Source organism: Lissotriton helveticus, chromosome 12, assembly GCF_964261635.1.
Source record: "Lissotriton helveticus chromosome 12, aLisHel1.1, whole genome shotgun sequence".
NCBI lineage: Eukaryota > Metazoa > Chordata > Amphibia > Caudata > Salamandridae > Lissotriton > Lissotriton helveticus.
In genome coordinates, this window is record NC_136073.1 from 302,409,466 (window position 1) to 302,431,418 (window position 21,953).

The window sequence follows — 21,953 nt, forward strand, 5'->3', positions numbered from 1 at the left end:
GAGAATTCCCCTGATGCTGCTACACCTCATGGCCTCATGGCCTCCTGCATCCTGCTGGTGGATCATGCCAGGTGGCATATGCAGACTCTGCAGTAGGACCTGAAGTTCCAGTGGGCGCAGCACCGGGGCAATCTTCCCAATATTGTCCAGTTCCCGGAGGGGACTTCACGTCACTTGCAGTGGTGGTTAACAAACCAAGATTGGGTAGGTGGCAGATCCCTCTCCCTTCCCCAACCAGAGCTAACAGTGGTGACCGATGTGTCACTCCTGGGATGGGGTGCCCACATGGGAGAGGCGGAGATCAGAGGACTCTGGTCTCCGGCGGAGTCCGGCCTCCACATAAACCTTTTAGTGCTCTGGGCGATTCGTCTGGCACTGAAGGCATTGCTTCCCTCCTATCAAAGTAAGTGTACTGCAGGTGTTCACTGACAACATCACCCCTGTGGTACTGCAACAAACAGGGCAGGGTGGGTTCGGAGTCCATATGTCAAGAGGCTCTTCGCCTTTGGACATGGCTGGAACATCAGGGCATGTCTCTGGTGTTTCAACACCTGGCAGGTTATCTGAACACCATGGCAGACAAGCTCAGCCATTGGTGCATGATGGATCATTAATGGCGTCTTCACTCGGAGGTGGTGCAAATTGTCTTTCAGCAGTGAAGAGAGCCTTGGTTAGATCTGTTCGCCACTGAAGGGAATGCGCAATGTCAGCAGTTCTGCGTGCTGGAATTTCCAAGGCGGCACTTGCTCGGCAACGCTTTTTGTCACAAGTGGACTTGCGGCCTCCTGTACGCCTTTCCGCTGGTACCACTTCTGCCAAGAGTGCTGAAGAAGATCAAGCACGACCGGGCCCAAGTCATTCTTGTGGCTCCGGACCGGGCAAGAGGAGTGTGGAACCCTGAGCTCTTGAGCATGACCATAGATCCTCAGATCAGACTGCCTCTTCGGGAGTATCTTCTGTCGCAACAGCAGGGGACGGTCCTCCACTCTAACCTGTCTGGCCTCCACCTCCTTCTGTGGAGATTGAGCCGCAGCAGTTGACAGCTTTTGTCCTTCCGCCTAAAGTATGTAATGTCATCTTGGCAGCCAAGCGTCTCTCCACCAAGTCTGTATAGGCCTGTAGAAGGAGCAAGTTTGTGGCATGGTGCACAACAAAGGCTGTGGATCCCCTTTCTGCCCCCTTTTCGGAGGTACTCTTGTTCTTCCTCTCTTTAGCCCAGCATGGCTCTTCCCTGGGCACTCTTAAAAACTACCTTGCGGCCATTTCTGCCCTTCTTCGCCTTCCTGATCAGCCTTCTCTTTTCAAGACCCCTATTGTAAATAGATTTCGAAAGGGCATTACTCTTCTCTTTCCTCCTTCTCCTTTTGTATTGCCCCAGTTGGGCTTGAACCTGGTCTTGACATTCCTTATGTGTGCTCCCTTTGAACCTCTACATAACTGCACTGTCAGACTCCTTACTCTGAAGACTGCCTTCCTTGGCGTCATCACCACTGCTCGCAGTGAGTGAGCTTCAAGCTCTGTCCTCAAAACCTACTTTTCTTGCACTTCATCCAAACAAACTAGACCTTCGCACAAGGGCCTCTTTTCTTCCCAAATTGGTTACCTGGTTCTACATAGAACAGACCATCACTCTGCCCACCTTTTTCACGCCTCCATATCCTTACTAGGAGAATAAGAGACTCTACCGTGTGGACTCAAAACGTGCGCAGTCTTTCTATGTAGACAGCACAAAAGATTTCCAGGTGGAAGATCAACTCTTCGTTGGCTGTGTGGGTGCCAAGAAAGGTCAGGCCGGGCAAAAACGCACCATGTCTCCATGGGTTGTCCTATGCATTAACATCTGCTACTCCTTGGCAAAGAAGGAAGCCGAAGTGGGACTGCGTGCCCACTCCACCAGGGCGGCGGCAGGTACTATTGCCTTGGGGTGTGGAGTCTCACTCCTTGACCTCTGTCAGATGGCCATATGGTCATCCCTGCACATGTTAAGCAAACATAATTGCCTGGACTGCCAAGTCCGGAGTGACGGCTACTTTGTCCATTCTGTTGTCCAGGACTTTCTGTTGCGAACTTAGTTCGCAGACCCATCCCGGGGGTTGGCGTTGCGGGGATATCCATTTTTAAGGATGAGGAATTTATAACTACAGTCTCTTTCAGAAGAACAAGTTACCTTCGTATGTAGTTATAGCTTCCTTACCACCCCACCCATCCTCCCTGTCTTGGGAACTGACTTCTAGGGATAAGGACTCCCTTCTCACTTCCAGGGCCCTAGTCATGTGCACCAGTTGTCAGTGTTGTGCATGGCTCTACGCTTCTGGCGTGGAAAGTCGTGTCAGAACTGACGTCCGTGCTGCGAGGCGGTGTCTAAGTAGACACAGCAACGTCATTCCGGTGACCACAATGCCAACGACAGAAGCGAAGTCGACCGACGACACCTACCGATGCGCAAGGGGTACTGCTAAAGAAAAATCTTTGTATCCTGTCTGACACCTGGGGGTAATTCTAAAAGTAAGGACTTTATAACTACATATGTCTCTTACAGATAAACCATTCCCAAAGGTAAGTAACTTGTTCTTCAGGCTGGCTTCTGTGCCAGGGTTACGAAGAAAAACACCAGCCCCACGAGGATGTATAAAGTGCTTTCTGTGCACAGCCTCCATTGTCTTTTAGTGCAGTTTATGATTTTTGTGCATTTTTTTACAGAATATTTACCCGTGAGGTTCTTAGATTTTTAACGCCCCTTCTTCAGCTCCAAATATTCATTGGTGATAAGCTAATGAGGCAGGCATCTCTGAAGGCACCCATTCTTGTCTTGTCTCTGCAATACTCCTGCACAATTAATATGAGAAAATATTTGAAGAGAATTTCAAGATAAGGGAATGTAGGGTGCTGGTAAGGAATGAGGAAACTGCGCAGAAGATGAAAGACAACTAAAGTTTACTGATCAAATTGTTCGTTTGTGGCCAATTTAAAATAATGCAAATCGTCCAAGTTTCCATGTGGGTATCTTTAAGCCCTTTTGTTTTGCTGAAAAGTGTATTGTAGATGAAAGGATGAGAGTCCTGCTTCGAACACATTGATATGCAAAACATCACTGGAAAGCACAGTCCGAACTTTGTTGTATATTGAAATTATATATTGCAACATTCTGTGTATTATTAATTTGTCCTGTTGTGATTCAGCATGCAGACAATGGTGCTCTCAGTGTCTTGTGACAAGCATGTCGGTGAAAGGGAGGCCGTTGTGCATTGTTTATTTTGGATTCAGAGCAAAGATGGGACTTTATTGTAACTTGTTTTTGTCTCAATTTGTACCACAGCTTTTGGCATTTAGTGAAAGGTTGATAGGACTTGAACTCGTAACCGAAAATCACACCAGATAGCAACAGCTAGTGCTTCTTAAACCACTGTACTAGTGCACATAAGACATGTACCTCATTGTCATCAAGCCAGCTACAAAAAAGCACCACCAGCAACCTAAAGAGAACACTTCGAACATACTATACATCTCCAGCAGCATGGATTCTCTCAAAGATTCAATTGCTTTAATTATTTGTTGCTGCCAGGCTGTGAACCTCTTGTAGTTTAAATCACAATTAATCACTGCTATGCCATGAATAGTGTTTTTTAGTAGCACATACCTCTCTGAAGAGCACCTATCTTTAACCAATCAGGTGAATGCCCACAGCGTTCTCAATCCCTCTAGAGGCCACCATAGCTCCGATATTCAAAAGTCCTCCAAAGAAGCACAGATCTACCTATTTTTCTCTTACTAAGACTAGAAAGCAAATTATATTTATCGCTAGACATTGCTACCAACTATTGCTTAAACCATAATGTGTGCATTGCTTCTGCAGGGCATAGTGACTGTAAGATTACAGCTTTGTCCAGAAAGTGTAACTTGTTTTTATCTCCATATTGTCCAGAAATTTACATCATTAACCCCATCAAATCTTTTTTTCATGCACAAATTAGTGCTTAAATGAGCTTATAATTGAAAAAACTGGAGTCCTTCATGCCATTGTTCTTCAAATTTACAGAGTTATCAAGGTCTAGCAATTCTTAGGTCATTCACATGCGGGAAATAACAATGAGTTTTCTTTGGTATTGGTCAGTCAAAACAGGATTCACATGTTGTTTAAGCAACTTGCATGGCTGGTGAAAATGAAGGGGCAAACATGGACAAGGCCAATAGGTTTCACTTTATTTTCTTTTTAAAGAACTAATGGCATTCACAATTTCATGTCCTTCAAAAGTGCAATCAACGCTTTCCAGAGGCAAGTTCCCATTACCTTAGACTGTTAATAGGGGCCCCCAAGTTAGACATAAGTGCTTTCTCTAGTAGGCTGCAATACTTTAAGGTAGAGGTCCCATGACTATAAGTAGTCTGTTTTTCACAAAACTGACCCCTTAGGCAGGTGCAACATATACGCAGTATAGCTGCGGAGGCAGGTCAGGTATAGTAGATTAAAAACATTATGTGTAGTATAACATTTGTGTCCAATATTTAAAGGTGTGCACTGTTAAAACACTTTCTGGACTTCTTGCTTCAAATCCTGGCAGGCTTAATGACGAGTACAAATGTGCACTGTTATGAAACACATAACTTCTTTACTGTGGGGTGCTGGCGCCTCTCGATTAAGCGTAATCGTAACACTAGTCTTGTTTGAGCGGTGCAGTAGATGAGGGAAAAACACCCTGAGCCCTCTAGGTGGACCCCAAAAGCCCACAATTCTAATCTACACACTGGTCTACGCACATGCTATTCACATTTCAACTTGTACTTAGTATAAATTCATTTGTCAGTATATACAATAAAAGGACATAGTTGAATGAGTTCTTCAAATAATCAATTAATTTCTGATGTTCTCGTGTTCTTTAATTCTAACGATTTTGCCCAGCCAACACATATTTTGTCATAGGGACTTACCCACTTGACTTCTTCAGGGCTATAAAACAATCGTATGCAAGGGATCAGTCAATCCAACATTTCTCCATAGGTGATCACCAATTTCACCCAATAGTGAACATTTTGTGACTGCCCAACTAGACAAATCTCGATGGAATGCCCACTAGTTTAAAATTTCAAAGTCTTTCTTTAAAAAAAAATATTTTTATTGAGATTATGTGCACTGTAACAACCTTAAAATGTCAGAACATTGTGGTGGGATCAGGGTGACATGCAAGACTGTACTACATCATGTGAAAAAAATCTCCAATTCTTGAATCACAACTGCGTCAAGAGCATAGTTATTCTCAATACTCTACTCACAAAAGTTGATGCGATATGCAAAATATATCATGCATCAGTGTGGGGAGGCTAGACGGTGCAAAACAAAGATTTCACACCTCAAAATTTCCATTAGTCAAGCTGAACATTCATGTTTATAAATGTGCTTATTCATCTAGTGCCAATGGTGATGAAAAATGGACATGGGACAGTGCAGTACCCGTCGCAAAATATAGACTCTTGTGCTTTCCGAGAAAGGGAATATAAAGGGATATATATGTCAGTATATGGATCTCTTAGAGATTATAGTATTCAATTAGAACAGAGACCAGGTGAGTGGGTCACTCGCCTCCCCGCCGGTTCTACTTCCGTCCCAGCTGTTACTGAGCTATTCCTTTTATACTCTGCTAATTTTTATCTTCTGTCAGCCGATCAACCTGCGTTGATAGAGGATAATATCATTGAGTATATCTCGTCTAATTCTTTGGGAATACTGAGAACTCCCAAATGGTCCTTATTATACAGACTGACCCGGTTCTTACCTTAACTGTATATTCATATTCGTTTGGCTGCTCTCTATTTTGGCATCTCTCCCTTCAATGTTGAAATTTGCTTCCAGTTGATTTTGCGTATTATTAGAATCTGGCGATAAAATAATTATGTTTTAGTCTAAATCCTGGGCACTGATCTGTTCCCCATTTCCACCACCCATGTTTAAAATTCCAAATCTACTTTCAAGCGTTCTTGACTTGGCGAGTACGCTCTGTTCCTTCTCCCGTCTTCACTAGCACCCGTATAACCTGGAAGTGTTCCATTGTGGATCTTCCGGTCTATAAGAGTAAAGCTCGATCCAAAACCACTAGAGCGTGAACCTACAGAGTACGTGGGTCGTGCTAAAAGTTACTTCCTGTTTGTCAGAGGCAAAACAAATCCTCCGGTCTATAGGAGTAAAGCTCAGTATACAACACTAGAGCGCGAACCTACAGAATATATGGGTCGTGCTAAAATCACTTCCTATTTGTCAGGGCCAATCCAATCTGTAGAGCACGATCCTACAATAACGTAGGTCGAGCTGAGAAAAACGAAAGTGTGTTTAATACTGATGCCTGGTTGTGAATTATGTGATAACTCAATTGTACCACAGAAATAATAACACATGTTAATATCAAATTGTAAGATCATGTGACGTACTATTTATAGTGCTAAAGGTGTGTTGTAAGGTTTACTCCCTTATGTATCTGAGTTACCCCTTCACTTTGTAGTTGCACACAATTGCACCCATGTCTACATACATTCTAGAAATCTATTGTGGTCTATGTTAGGTCCTATTGTAATAAATAGGAATGTTGTGAGGTTCTCCTCCTGCATATAACCATGAAGGTCTCCGGAAAAGCGGGGTAATTAATGGGATTTCAGATTTTAGGGTACTGTAGCATTACGATCACATTCATAAGGGTGGGCAGATGAAAAGTTCACATATTTTTGTCAATGTGTACATATATCCTAGTTTGTGTGATTAGCCTTATAACATCTTCAACATCTTAAGGGCCCAGGTTACAAATGGCCCGATGTTGGTATTTAAATGAATAAACATATATCATCGTCAACCATATTATTTAAGCTTTCTGATAACTTTCCTATTCTTGTTGGCTGGGCAAAATCGTTAGAATTAAAGAACACGAGAACATCAGAACGACTTTTGATTATTTAAAGAGCTCATTCAGCCATTTCCTTTTATTGGGTATACTGACGAATGAGTTTATACTAAGTACAAGTTGAAATGTGAATAGCGTGTGTGTAGACCAGTGTGTAGTTATTTAACACATATTTTTGCTGATTGATTGTTTTTTTCTTTTATTTCAATGATGTAAACTGGTTGTTTCTTGTAATTCACAGCATAGAATGTAAAAAAAATCAAGTCCGGTAGGCGATGAAAAAGACTTATCGCTGCATTAGCATAGTTAGGTTTCATCCTTGAAACAAAACTGCTATCAAATTGAGACAGAAGTTGTAGTTCGCATTGAAATTGATGTACTTAAAGGGCATACATGGCACACTATTACATAGTTGACACATTTGACAAAGGACCAGCATTGTGTTGCTTTTTAATAAAAGCTTTCTAGTACATCTTTACTTTAAGAACTAAAAGAAGCTGACAGAAATTAAAACAAATGAACGCTCAATGGCAATTAAAGACTAGTACTGTGCCTTAATTTTATGGCAGACTTAGTCATTCAAGCAGTAAATGCATAAATCTTTTTGTTACAACCGTAAATCAATCAAAAACACACAATTGCAAACTTCATGTCATATTGCATCTGCAGTTTAAGAAAATAACTACTTGATCTCCTAGTCAGTCTGAATACAAGTGGAACAAAGTAATCATTCTCAAACTGCCATTGCCTTAACAGACCACCCATCAAAGCAATGAAGACCCTTAGATAACTCATGGAAGACAGTAGTTGAATAGGGTTGTCCCAAATTCCACTCTATCTTTCTCATCACTATACTTCATTTTGATGTATTGCTGACAAGAGCTTTCACAACAGACAGCTAGACCTAAATAAATATGTACTTGACTGCTCATAGGTAAAATGTTTATGATCCTTAATGGTATTTGACCCCTTTAAGATGGTGTCTCCATTTTCTTGAAGCTTCTTTGCAAACAAGACGCTCTTTTTTTACTCAACATTATATAAATCCTTTTCAGAAGACTAGACTAGTATGTTATAGGATAAAATATTTGTCTTTGGTTCAGTTTGTGAAGGAATGGCTCCATTTGCATATAGCAAGAAGTGACTGAGACCTTTTCAGGGGGTCTCAAGGCATAGTTGTGGACCAATACCAAGAGGTACAACAGCAACAAAAAACACCGGGAGCCAACCACGAGCTGAGGGAATTTCTCACACTAAGTCTTAGAGGTAGAGGTTCATGGAGATACTACTTAAAAATATGAGAAATACTCTTCAGAAACGAAGGACCTCTTCTGTGGTTACACTCACCACCAGAAGGAGATGGGGGAAAGTCTGAAGAATGTCCAATCCTTTTTGCAGCGCAAGTTTCAGATCTCAAACCAACGTGCAGCCTTCATTAGTAATCACAGCAAATTCAGTAACGTATTGAGTCATTTTGCAGGTATTGTCACAACTTGGCTGATCTTTCTCTTAGCTCAAGCTAATCAACTTTGAATTATTATGGATTGCTTAATAGCTTCATCAAGGCCATTGGATGAGTAATGCCATCTTTAAATGTGGAGAATTAACTATTAGCTTTAAGGGAAGTAACAGGTGGTTTGAGTATTAACCTTGATACTTATATTGACAATAAGTCAATATTCAGTGTAGTTTATGGTACAAACTAAAGGCTGAACTGGTTCAAGCTGAAAAGAAACCCAAGTGTTCCAATTTTATTGGTATTAAAATTGATCAAAGGCTGGGTTAAAACAGAACAGTAAAAAAAACAGAACTTGGCCTACTAAGCCGTACACTACATACTGTTTGTTATTTCTCCCTGCACTCCAGAGCTAATGTTTTTTTCCCATGTGTAGTCTTCTATGGAGAAGAAATTGAGCATTCAGAATGCACTTCCTCAAAGTGTATCAAAAGATGTTCTTTTCACAAATATAAAAAATAAACATGCAGCATGTGAAACAAGAACCACCCAAGCATTCTAGAACTCATGTCAATTACTACTTCGTACTAACTCTCCAAACAACAATTCCTAATGGTTATTGCTTTTTGTGGTACAACAGAAATGACACTGGAGACGTGGCTGTCATTGATTGAGGTGCTGCAGGAAATTTTACGGGCCACTACTGTGCAACTGGACAAAGTATCTGTCTTGCACAGTAGCATTTCACTCTCAGTGTGGCAGAGCCATTGTGAAATTGTAATGATTTGAATTTAGAATAAGAAATTGAAACTGGGAGGTGAAATACATTCATAAATGAGACACTTTAATGTAGCTATGCAAATACAGACTGCTGTGCCCAGTTAAATATGTGCGTAAAGTGAGGGTAATTATTGGAATAGGTAAGTGAATATATTTGTTTTACCTAGACTGCCATATTGGATAACGACCTTTGCTGTAGCATATGCGCAATAAAGGAAAGTTTCAATAACTCAAATTCTGAAATGTTTGTATAATTCTGCCCTAACACCCAAGTCTGAAGCATGTTCAGTATCTGTGTATGTCTTTGAAATAAGGAAATTGAAAAATTGTATACTTATTTTCAGCCAGTCTGATTCTAATAGCTAATTGCATATCCTGAGTTGGAGAATTGTCTCAATAGGTTGTATCTGCCACTGCCAAGCTTTAAAGATGACCCTTTTCAAAGGCAGGAGATGAGGAAGCAGAGCTACGATGGTTCAGCCTTCCTGTGCAAGTGGCTTATTCATTGTCTCCCATCAGCCATGCATGCTGATTGCCACTGACCCAGGCAAGCTGCTGCGTCCCTCCAGATTACATATGTGCCTTTTGAGCCCAAGAGTAAGGAATGCTTTTGTTCTTTTTGTGGAATTACTTTGTGTGGGGGCTTTTCTTGAAGTACTGGTGCAGTCAATAATTCATGGCAGCAGCCTGTCTGGGTACTGTTGTTAGAATAGACCCGTTTAGAATAGACCCGAGACTGCCTACTCAGTACCCTATGTAAGTTAGCATTCGCGGCACCATTTTCTGTCCAGACGCCATTTTGCATGACGATTGAAACTGATCCTTTGCCTTTTACGAGAAAAGCCTCTGTTAAGTTTTGTTTCTGAAATGTTGAATTTTTGCCTCAGTAATGAATAGACTGTTCATATTAACGCATACCTTTCTCACTAGATAGAGGCCCTCTGCCACTTGTCTGTGGCGGTCACAGAGTGAAAGGACCTTGGATTGTGGTAGGTTGTGTGAGATACGAGAACCAAAACCTATTTTCTTTGTATTTCACTGCCCAGATGCATCTGCCTGGAAAATTCCCTTGTGGACATGTTTTTGCCTGGCAATGAGATGTACATAATGTATCTCTAAGCTTGTTGATTTCAGTTCCCTCTGTACCACTCATGGAGATTGTGCAGACGGGGCTCCACTCTGAGTGTATCCAAATAAAACAATTATTGGTATATTCTCTTACTTTCATATTTCACTATACTAATTCAACATTCCTCCTTTATGGGTTCTGGAGTAGCGTGCTACTCGCCGAAAAAGCACTTAGAAGCCTCATCATGGGTTGTAAGCGCTATATAAATGCATTTACAATCCAATACAAGTCTCCACTGTTCTTCCAACTTTTCATTTGGTATGGAGGGCGGAAAGGTGGGCCAAGGTGACCCGGGTGGCCCCAAGCAGGTCACTTCCTTCAGTTGGCACCCGAACAGGTACTCTCTTGAGTGATTAATCCATCCCCTTTCCTAGAAGGGGGGAGGACGAGTACATCGTCGTGTCAGACTGACGGCTCAGGCATCCCTGCTCAAAGAGTTTGTTACTCGCAGCTGCTCCTTCTGTCCCGTCGGACGGTGTCTCACCCAGTGGTCATTGATCTGAGGAGTTGGCAGTGGAGAACTGGTTCGTTTGTACTACTGATATCAGGTGAGTTTGTTTTGGTTCAATGTGGATATTGTACCATAGTGGTTTGAGTTTGTTATAGTCTAAGGACTGTGTTGATAAAAAGTGTTTGCAAATACTTTGCCAGGTAACTATAACAATTTTGCTTTTCACTTTGCAATGCCTGGCCTAAGTAAACTTTGGAGTTTCTGTTGTCGTTCTGTAGATGCTCGGTTGGAAGAAGCCCAGCCTCTGCCTCCTGAAGGCAGCCCTAACATTGATATGTATGTAAAACATGGTCTTGGCCCTATTATGTTTAGTACATTATGGCACAAATATACAAGGGACAATGCTGAGTTGCAGTGGCCTTTGACAGGCTCTTTTGATGAACAGAAATTTTATAGGAACAGCTGTTTAAGAGATGAAGTAGACAGTTAATGCTTGACACTCTTCGAACTTGGCAGAAGGAGGCTAAGCAAAGGCAGTTTTGAAAATAGTTATTTGGCGAGATTTAGGGAACTAGCCGGTCCGTTGATGTGATGTGGAGTTTGGAAGGATGAGAAGAGCAGAATAGTGAGTCAGGCAATGCAGTAAGCTCGTAATGCAGTTCATAGTGTGGAAGATATTTGCCGAGTTATACGGTCCATTGATGTGATCTGAAGTTTGAGAGGATGAGAAGAGGACAATAGTGAGTCAGGCAATGCGCTGGGCTCGTAATGCAGTTTATAGCGTGGAAGATATTTGGCGAGTTATACACGATTTTGAGCCCTTTTTACAACAGTATGCTCTTCAACATATGTCTGCTGCATTGATTGATTTTTGGCATAAACACATTGAGTCGGAGGCTCCCCAAATAATATTTGGTATTAGAGACCTCTTTAATGTTACTGATTTGGCGCCGGAACAGGTGTTTGGTAATATTTCTACCATAGTTTCTTATAGAGGTCGGTTGTATGGTAAGAGCCCTACTCATATAACCCAGTTCCCTATGCATGAAGTCCACCCAATTTATCATCCAGAAACACCTGCACTGACGGATCCGCATGGTGTAACCACTAGACCGGCCGTGGCTCCCCGTTTCCAGGAGCTCTGGGTTTATTCTCCATGGAAAAGAAGTGAGATTTTAGTCCTTAAGGCTACTCTGCCCGATCCTAGGAAAAATCCCCCAGCCTATTATAAGGAATTAACAGAAGCTGCCCATTCTACCGTAATGACTCTTGCTGATATTGAAATGTTTTTTGGTCTTCTTGTTCCATTTTATATTTGGCGGCAGGTGCACACTCAAGATCATGTTGCTGAGTTGGGTGGTACATGGGATGTGAGTAAGGGATGAGATCAAGAAAGGAAGCCTGGAGATAAGCCACGTGCGGAGGTACTCGCTTTGCCTGGTCGTATTATTGCATATACGCATACCCTTATTCCACCTAAGAGTAAGTTGGGATAGATTGACGGCCCGTTGACAGAAGAAGGATTAGAGTGTATCTGATTTCTTTACTAGGTTTGAAGATACGTTTTTGGATTATAGTGGGCAGGATATGTCCACAGAGGGAGGAGTTTGTTTGAGATAATGACTCGTTTGCAGGCATCTGAAAGTACTTGGTCTACGTCTTCTCCCTCTGTTATTTTGAACATGGCTCAATATTATGAGCATCGAGATCAAGAGGAAAAGGGTAAAATTGATTAAAAAACATAAGGATTTAAAGAAGAAAGTGTTATTGAAGCAGGCATTTCGGGGAAATAATAGGGGATGGCGCGGTCCTTCTTGACAACTCCCACTTACTAAGCAGCCTACCATGACACCTTTCGGACAAACTCAGTGTGCGTACTGTAAGGAGGAAGGACATTGGCGTATCCAGTGCCTTATGCTTTTACAGAAGGTTTCGTCCCCTAGAAGTTGTGGTTCTGGTGTTAGAGGCAAGTGGGACTGAAATAAATCTGAGTGCTGTGGCTCCTGTGGGCCGCTCTGATAATAATTATTTCGGTGACTCCAGAGATGGACAGTATTATCATGATGAGTATGATATTGATGATGTGACAGGTATGTCTTACAGCTAGGACAGCCAGGGACAGGGTGAGTGACCAGTTCAGAAAGCTGTAGATCAGAGTGATCCTTATGTCACAGTAGATTTGCAAGGTTTAACTAAGGAATTATTGGTGGATACAGGTGTGACAAAAAAGTTCTGTTTCTCGACATGTTGTTCCTGGGGCAGCCCTGTCTGGCCAAACTAATGTTTCAGTAGGATTTTCTGGTGTACCGGTTATCAACATCTAATTGTTGACAAAAATGTGATGGCTTTGGACTTGTTGAAGAAGCTGCATTCTACTATCTATTGTTCTTCTGCTGGTGTCTATATTACTATGGGTCCGGATGTGAGCACCAGACTGTGTTTGTCTCAGGATGCGCCCCTTCCAGATGAGTTTGCTCAGGTACCCACACTATAGGCCACAGGTGATACAGATGTGGGTCTGTTGCATATACCATCAGTTTCTATACATGTCAAAGATAATGCTATTTTGCCCCGTATTCCTCAGTATAAAATACCGCAGGCAGGGGAACAGGCCCTTCAGATTATTCAGGATTTGATACGGAAGAGAGTAGTTGAAGAAACGTGTGCCAACATTTGCTATAGTCCTATTCCTCCAGTCCTTAAGAGGACCCCCTTAGGTTCCTCTGAAACTATTGATGATGTCTTTCGCTTTGTGATTGATTTGCGAGAGGTTAATAAAATTGTAGTTCCGCAATTTCCAGTGGTTTTTGACATCACTAGGTTTTTAACGATGATCCCATCTAGTGCTAAGTTCTTTTATGTTATTGATTTGAAAAATGCATTCTTCAGTATTCCTATACACCCGGACAGTAGGTATTTGTTTAGATCTACACTGGCCTGCAGAAGCTTTAGAATGTCGTGCTCCTCAAGGCTATACGGAGAGTCCTAGTATTTATAGTCAAGCCTTAAAGAATCAGTTGGATTCACTATTGCTTTTCCCAGGTAATGTATTGGAGCAGTATGTCGATGACTCGTTAATTGCTTCTGATACAGAACAAGGTTGCAAGGACAGTACAGTGAAATTGTTGTTGCATTTGGCACATAATGGACATAAGGTCTCTTGAAATTTCAGTATTGTTAACAGGAGGTTACCTGCCTATTTAGGTCACCTACTTTCGAAGGAGGGTAGGAGGTTGACACCTGAGCGCATCAGTATCATTATTAAAATGGCCATACCGCAAACTCAAAAAGATGTACCCGCTTTTATAGGTATTACTTCCTACTGTCGCCATTGGTTCCCAAATCATTATTTTTCTTATTAAACCTTTGCTTGCATTAACAATGAAAGCAGTGCATGAACCTTTGCCTTGGACGCCAGAATGTCCGCAATCTTTTGAGCAATTAAAAACTGCGCTTTGCTCGGGTCCGGTGCTTGGCACACCTAGCTATAGGAAACCGTTTGTGCTTTATGTTCATGAGATGGCTGGTTGTGCACTTTCTGTTTTAACACAGACATTTGGGGATAAACAGAGGCCTTGTGCATATTTTTCTGCTGTGCTTTATCCTGTTGCTAGGGACCTTCCGAGCTGTCAGCGCTGTCGCGGCTGTGTCAATCAGGCAATAGGCTGGACTCATACTTGATACAGAACTCACAGTTATGGTACCCCATGCTGTGGATACACTTTTGAATAAGACAAAGACACAGCACCTCACCAGTGCACGTCTTACTGGTTATGAATTGACATTGTTTGCGAAACATATTCCGATCAAAAGATGTGCCACTCTGAACCCAGCCACGTTACTTCCCCTCCCTTCTGAGAACGATGCAGTTGACAAACATGACTGCATTTTCCGGACGGATGAAGACAAAAGGACGGGTAAACCTGACCGATTTTCCCTTATCTGACCCCCCCAAGGGAAATATATGTTGATGGCTCTTGTTTTAAATTATCAGATGACACTACTACAGCAGCCTATGCTATTACCATATTGCGGACTGTGGTAGAGACATCACAGGTCTCCTATCAGTTGGCTCAAGCTGATGAGCTTGCTGCCCTTATCAGAGCTTGTGAAATGAGTGAAGAGCTTGTTGTCAATATCTATACAGACAGCCAGTACGTATTCGGGGTCGCGCATAACTTTGGGTGACTGTGGGCAGAGAGAGGATTACTTACCTCCCATGGTACCAAAATCCAACATGGGCACATTATATTGCGGCTTTTGTCCTCTTTAACGCTCCCCAAGAAATTGGTGATATTAAGTGCAGTGCCCATAGGAAGGTTACCGATGACGTGGGTAGAGGAAATGCATTCTCAGATCAGGTAGCCAAGGAGACGGCCCGTAGTAAAATGAAATGCATGTTTGTTGCAGGTCCAGCTAGGTGGGTTCCTGAGGTTGCTATGTTTGAATATACAGTTGAAAGTGTACAGGAGATAGAAAGCGAAGCCATGATAGAGGAATTCGCGAAATGGTAGGAGAGTACAGACAGTTAAATGAGGAAGATGGCACGGTGCTGGATGCGGGGACCTCTCCCGACTAAAGGTGGTTGGACCAGAGATATGTTGTATGGGTGCACCCAGTCACAGCTCTATAGCGAGCTTCTACCACCTGTCAGTAGACCGAAAAATTTCTGGGACCTGTACCTGACGTATGCTACCAATAAGGATGACACGGATTCGGAACAGGAGGGGATGGAGGAGAGACAGAACGGGGACGAGGGCACTGAGGTTTGAGGATAAATGTAATCGGAATGAGTGACTCGTGAGGGCCTGAGTGCGTTGCTGGGCGAGTCTTCAAGGGTCTTGAGGGTCTTGTGGATACGTGTCACTAGAGAACACTTAACAGTGGGCCACTTGCAGAGCGGGTCGACACAGGGTGAGGGGATCACCGAGGAGTGGGGCGGGTGGAGAGTGGGTTGCGGTCTGGGAGGGCGGGGAGAGGAGGAGCTATGGTTTTGGGAGTGAGGCAGAGGCGATCACAGGGGTAGTTAAGGGGGGAGGGGAGGGGTTTGGGAGGGGTAGTTGTAAGAGCGGTTATAGAACTGGGTTTAGGGGTCGGACAGGAATACCACACCAATACATCTGACCACACAGTGCCGTTGAGTATGCACCAATAGAGGGAGGCGAGGTCGGTACAGGGAGGCCATGACATCTTGGGAACGTGAGTTAGGTAGTAGGGAAGAGGGACTGCGTCTACTTACCCCTGGGGTATTCTGTTTGATCTTCTGGTCTTACTGTGATGGTGTAGATGTTCCTTTACATTGCTGCCGGCCTCAGGGTTGTAGGCGTAGAGCTGTGTGTATGTACTGACACCGAATAAAAGTTTATAACCCCCAAAAAAAAAAAAAAAAAATGAGGAAGGATGTTGGATTGATAAATCTGGAGAACAGAAATGGATGTTGCCCGATGCATATGTACTTCCTCTGGTTACTATAGCTCAGGGTCGAGCCCATATTAGTGTGAAAGGCATTTGTAAATTGTTAGCCCCTGTTTGGCATAATGATACCATCTTTGGGACAGCTGCGCTTTTGTGAAGCCTTGCATGATCTTTATGAAACATAATCTGGTGGAAGGGTACCCCTACAGCGCCTGGTAATTTTGCACCACCCACTTTCCCGTTGGAAGTTCTCCAAATGGATTTCATTGAATTAGAACGATGTAATAATCTCAAATATGTTTTCGTGGTCATATGTGCGGTCAGCAAATGTGCTGAGGCTTACCCCACTAAGGACAATACGGCCATTACAATTGCGAAAGTACTCTTTAAAGAATACTTTCCTCAAGAGCGTGAAGGGATGCCCAGGCACACCGGGAGGAGCGACACACATTCATTGATTGAGGAAGGAGGGGGGGGGTATTGAGTGGAGGCGGGGGGGAATGATCTGTACTGCTTCTTATTATCACTGTTTCTTCGCTATACATGTTGTGGTTATAATAGCGTAGGTTTATATGGACTGGCAGCAAAGGTGGAGAGATGGCGCACAGACTCACAGGCACTGTGGACATGTACGATAGATTGGTGCCCAGCTGCTCTCTGCATATACCATATCGACCTAATATCTTGTAATGATAGATGTTGTTAGTGTACTGATGCTGGAGTACTGGGGTGCTTGCAACTATAATTGTAAACACTATCTAAAAAAGCGACCATTGTGAAATGCGGAAATGTTTATTACAAAATGCCAATAAAAAGAGTTGACAAAAAAAATAAAGAATACTTTCCTCAATTTGGTTTGCCCCAAATTATCTGGAGTGACAACGGGTCTCATTTTAATGGGAAAGTGATTAAATTGATTTGTGAAGGTTTACACCTTAAACAGAAATTTCATGCCGCCAATCAGACAACAGGGTTGAAGTGGCCAGATGTTCTACCGTTTGCTCTTTTGTCAACAAGAACTACAGCTCATTCTAGTACAGGCTTGTCACCTTACGAGGGCGTGTTTGGACGCCCAGCAATTGTCTGGGGTGTCCCGTGTCCTCGTAAATACTCCCATATTGAATATCCAGTGTTGTTTAATTATCTTGGACAAGTGACAGAAAGTTTACGTTCTATTCACCAACAGGTACGGGAATCCGTACCTCCTATACCAGAGGGGCTCGGCCACAGCATTCAACCTGGTGATTATATCCTGGTCAGAAATTTCCAGAAAAGAATTTCCAGGAAGAAAAGTCTGGAGCCCCGCTGGAATGCCCTGAGCAAGTTCTGTTAGTGACACAGACAGCTGTAAAGGTTGCTGGTCGAAATAACTGGGTGCATGCCACCCACTGTCGGAGGATTCAGTTACCGTTGCCATTCGACCAGTGGGTCAAGAAGAGTATTGGCGACACTGAATGTGAGCAAGCACCCAGGTTTGTCCATCAGCGATGCTAATTTGACCCGGACACAAACAGATAAAGAGAACGACAATGTGTTGAGCTAGGCTGTCCTACCAGAAATACAAACTATTCAGGAGCCTTTGTTCATTGATCACACAGTGCCTTAGACTACCAGGTACAATTTGCGTCCTTGCTGGGGGATACTGGTTCTAAGGACAAAAAAGATTAGGGATGGACTGTACAAAATAGGTAGTATTGAGTAACCGTACCAATGAATAATTGAAATGAGTGAAAACTCAGTGTTTGCTTTGCTTTAGTTATCTGAACATTTGACTGGAGAAAAGAGAGAAAGATGTATACTTTGAAGGTATACCACCATATCGACGTTGGATACTTTAGGAGAAGAGCTTAGGACAGAACAAGCTCCACCGCCGGTGCTCAAGAGTGCCAACTTATTGATGGACAATAGGAGCCTGTGCCACTGAGGCTCTAACTTACACCGGGAACTTTTATATTTTCTTGCATTTTCCTTCATTTGAAATCACTATGTATCCTTTTGGCAGAAAGGCTGCTGAGGAGGAGGAGCCAATGGTTACTACACAACGTTATATGATGTGGTCAAGGAAAAGTAAAATAATATGTGTTGTTCTTTTGACTCTGGTGATAATAATTCTGTGTGGGGTGTTATGGGTTTTGGATGATACTCAAAGTGTGCCTTTACACAGTAAGGGTAAGGTCATTTCCCCGAGACGAAATAGAAGAGCCGGAGTAATGTATTGTTGGAAACACATAAGGGGTTCTTTGGTGAAGGGACCGCTTGTTATCCCACCCAGTCTGTCACCAGTATGTGGACTGCATATCCATTGTCACTCGTAAATAACACATATACTCGACCACCTCAATTTACAGAAGTGAAAGGAGTGTTTCGTTTTGGTTACCCGAGGCCATGTCTATACCATAAAAAGCCACTGGGAGTGGGTTATCCGGGTTGTTATAACAATACATATCACAATAATTTTTATATGGAAAAACAGAATGTGACATTAGTGGGATGGCATTACAAGAATTGACAGTCCCTCGAGAGGCTGGTTATTACCCTGCTTGTTGTCCTATTGTGAACGCTACGGATACTTCATTGTATATAAATTGTTCAGTGATCGTGTTGAACAAAGACACGGTCCCCTTAGTGAATAAAGAGAATCCAAGTACTTTTGGAATGAACTCCAGGTATTCAGCAGTAGATTCTATAGGGCCGATTTATGGACACCTAGGGTTTTTCTTCTTGTCTAATGGGACTTATTCCAATGTCTATAATGGTACAGACGATGTAGCTCTTGGAATGGTACTGCCGTTGAATGTGTGTTGCATCCTACATTCATTATATTGCTATGTTTCTTCCCTTTTCATTACTTTACATTGGCATGTGCCATGTTTACTTTTGTTCTTGGTTCTATATTCTTTTAGAATATTCTTCATTGGTATTCCTTTGAGTGAATTCCAGTTGCATCTGGACTTCAACTCAAGAGGATGCTCTAGCCTTGCTTTCAATAAATTTACATGGAAACTTCTTAAGGATTTTACTCTTGATTTAATACTGGCTATGAGGTAGCCAGCAACTCTACCTACTTTACTGCACGGGAGTAGAGCGACTGGTTATTGAACCACATTGGATTTTTTGGGGGGCTAACTTTAGCAATGCTGTCACTAACAAAGTTTTTAGTTTATTTGCATTTCTGCAATTATCTACTGTGGACCACACGTCCGTAGCGACAACAATTTTTGTTTTGTAAATCTCAGTGTGATGCTCTGTGTTGTTGTTTTGGCATTCAAGTCTGGCTGCATCATTTGAAATGAAACTCACAACGTACCTCACACGGCCATCTCTTTCCTTCCCGGTCACCTTGGAGAATGTCAGAGTTCGAGGTTCCAAGATTTCTACAAACACGCATTGAGGTGTTGTATTTCTATCTAGAACCCTAATTCGATATTCCCAATTTATGCCCTTGTATGGCTATAATAAATAATATCCTTATAAAGGCATAAGAATCATATCCATATTTAGTCGTAGCCCATGCAGTCCAAATTAAGCAAGACTACTTCCCCAGACTCCTAGAGAGTACAACGCGTTCTTTAAATGTTAAATGTTAAAGGATTTCTAAAGCGCATGGCTGCCCGGGAGCGTCCCAGCGCTGACAGAGGATCAAGCGAGGACCGGGAGGGGAAAGTTACGGGAACAGCCAAGTCTTTAGAAGCTTCCGGAAAGGCAAGAGATTGTGTTGGGCACGGAGGTCAGGAGGGAGAGCGTTCCACAGTTTGGATGCGTGGTAGGAAATGCGCCGGCCTCCAGAGCGAGCTTTCTTGATCCTAGGTGTCAGGGTTAGGTGAGCACTGGAGGATCGAAGAGTTCTAGAGGTGGTATATGGGACAACGAGGTCCTTTAGGATAGGGGAGGCTTTCCCGTGGAGGATTTTGTGGGTTAAGCATAGGGCCTTGAACTGCACCCTTTGCAGAACGGGAAGCCAATCCAGTGCTCTAATGGCTGGTTTAGCCGTGCAACGGTTCTTGGTGTCAGTAAGGATCCGGGCAGCAGCGTTTTGCACAACCTGTAGCCTAGCTGTGACTTTTTCGGCGTACCAAGATACAGGGCGTTTCCGTAGTCCAATCTGGACAGGATAAGGCCCTGTATGAGGAGCTTTCTTGACTGGAAAGGGAGCAGGGGGAGGATCTTGCGAGCGGTGCGAAGTAGACCATAGCAAATTCCTGCCATTTTCCTTGCTTGGGTGTTTAGGGTGAGGTTTTGTTCAAGCCAGATCCCCAGGCTTTTGATGTTTGCCTTGGGGTTTGGGGGCGGGCCCATGCACGGGGGCCACAGGGACTCCAGACGGAAGTGAGCCTGGTTGCCCATCACCAGTATCTCCGTTTTATCGCTGTTGAGCTTTAAGTGGGATCTGTTCATCCAGCTGACTATGTCCCCCAGGCAGGAGCGCAGATCAGTGGTAGGATATTCCTGCTGACTGAGGGAGACAACCAGCTGGGTGTCGTCCACGTAGGTCAGAAGTTTGATTCCGTGCGGGACGACCATCTTTTCAAGGGGAGACATGTATACGTTGAATAGCGTCGGGCTCAACGACTAGCCCTGCGGCACTCCGCAACGTATAGGGGTCTCCCTGGAGATATAGTCACCCTCCGCCACCTGGAAGGAGCGATTATGGAGGAAAGATTTAAGCCACGACAAGGCAGACCCAGAAATGCCAAGGTCTCTGAGCCGCTGAGCCAGGATATGGTGGTTGACGGTGTCGAAGGCCGCACTGAGGTCCAGGAGGATCACTGCCACTGATCCTCCTGAATCAATGATCTTCCTAGCGTCTTCGACCACCGCCACCATCGCTGTTTCCGTACCCTGGCCCGGGCGGAAACCTGTCTGTGATGGTTTAAGCAGATCATTGGTTTCCAGGTAGTTAGACAACTGGCCGTTCTTGCTGATGCAGGGGAGGAGAGAGATCGGCCTGAAGTTAGACAGGTTTCTAGGGTCCAGGTTGGGTTTTTTGAGTAGGGCTCTAACAACCGCCTTCTTCCAGCTCGGAGGTACCGTTCCGTTAGCTAGAGAAGAATTGATCAGGTTCACCATCGGGGCAAGGATGGTGGAAGCTACTTGTTTTAGATACTTGACTGAGGCTGGATCATGCGGGGACCCGCTTTTGAGAGATTGGAGGATTGGCCGTAGAATGTCCTCACTGATGGGGGTGAACACGTCCAGTCCTGTATTCGTGTTCTGGGTCTGCAACAGGTGGGGACGTGGAGGGTCCACAGGGGTGAGAGGGGAAAGATGCTGGAGGATGTTTTGAATTTTTTGATCAAAGAACGTGGCTAACTCGTTACAATGATTGTCCGAGAGGTCACTGGTGCATGTAGGTTCTGGGGTTTTTTAAAGTTTTTTTACGATTTGGAAAGTTTCTCTGGACGAGCAGGATGCCGTACTGATTTTTTCATTAAAAAAGGCTATTTGCGCATTTTTTATTGCTTTTTTATAGTTAAGGATAGCCCGTTTATAGTCGTTCTTGCTGTTAGGGTCGAAGTCTTTCCTCCACATTCTTTCAGATCTCTTGCAGAGTTTTTTTAGGAGGCGGACCTCATGTGTAAACCAAGGGGAGGTAGATTTTTTCCTTGGTTTTAGATATGGTTTTTTGGGGAGGACAGTGTCGAGGGAGTTTTCGATCCAGGACGAGAACTCAGCGTCAGTTTCATGGTGAGGCCTAGTATGCTCCAGTGCCTGCTTCCATTTGCCAAGGTCTAGTTTGGCCCAGGGACGAGATAGTCTACCCGGTGCTTGGTTGGGAGGTGGAGTGGTCCGGATCCGCCAGCTAAAGGGGATAAGAAGGTGGTCGGACCAGGGCACTGGAAT